The following is a 231-nucleotide window of genomic DNA, read 5'->3' on the forward strand; positions in this document are numbered from 1 at the left end:
TTAAGAGACTTTGCGAGGAGCTGCACATATTGATCTCGTAAATCTTCGTCGTGGACTAGGAGATGAGTCGCTAGTCGTGTTGACCTCTCAGCTGCGTGTGTCGTTCTAATCTTGGAGCGAAGCTGTTTGAGCGCGCCAATCTCGAAGTCGAGGGTGACCAACTTGTGGTCGGTAGGTGTCTTGGTACCGCCCCATGATTGCGCGTTACGACATAATGGCCGATACTTTTGG

The sequence above is a fragment of the Plasmopara halstedii genome, assembly GCF_900000015.1.
Source record: "Plasmopara halstedii genome assembly, contig: Scaffold_3060, whole genome shotgun sequence".
NCBI lineage: Eukaryota > Oomycota > Peronosporomycetes > Peronosporales > Peronosporaceae > Plasmopara > Plasmopara halstedii.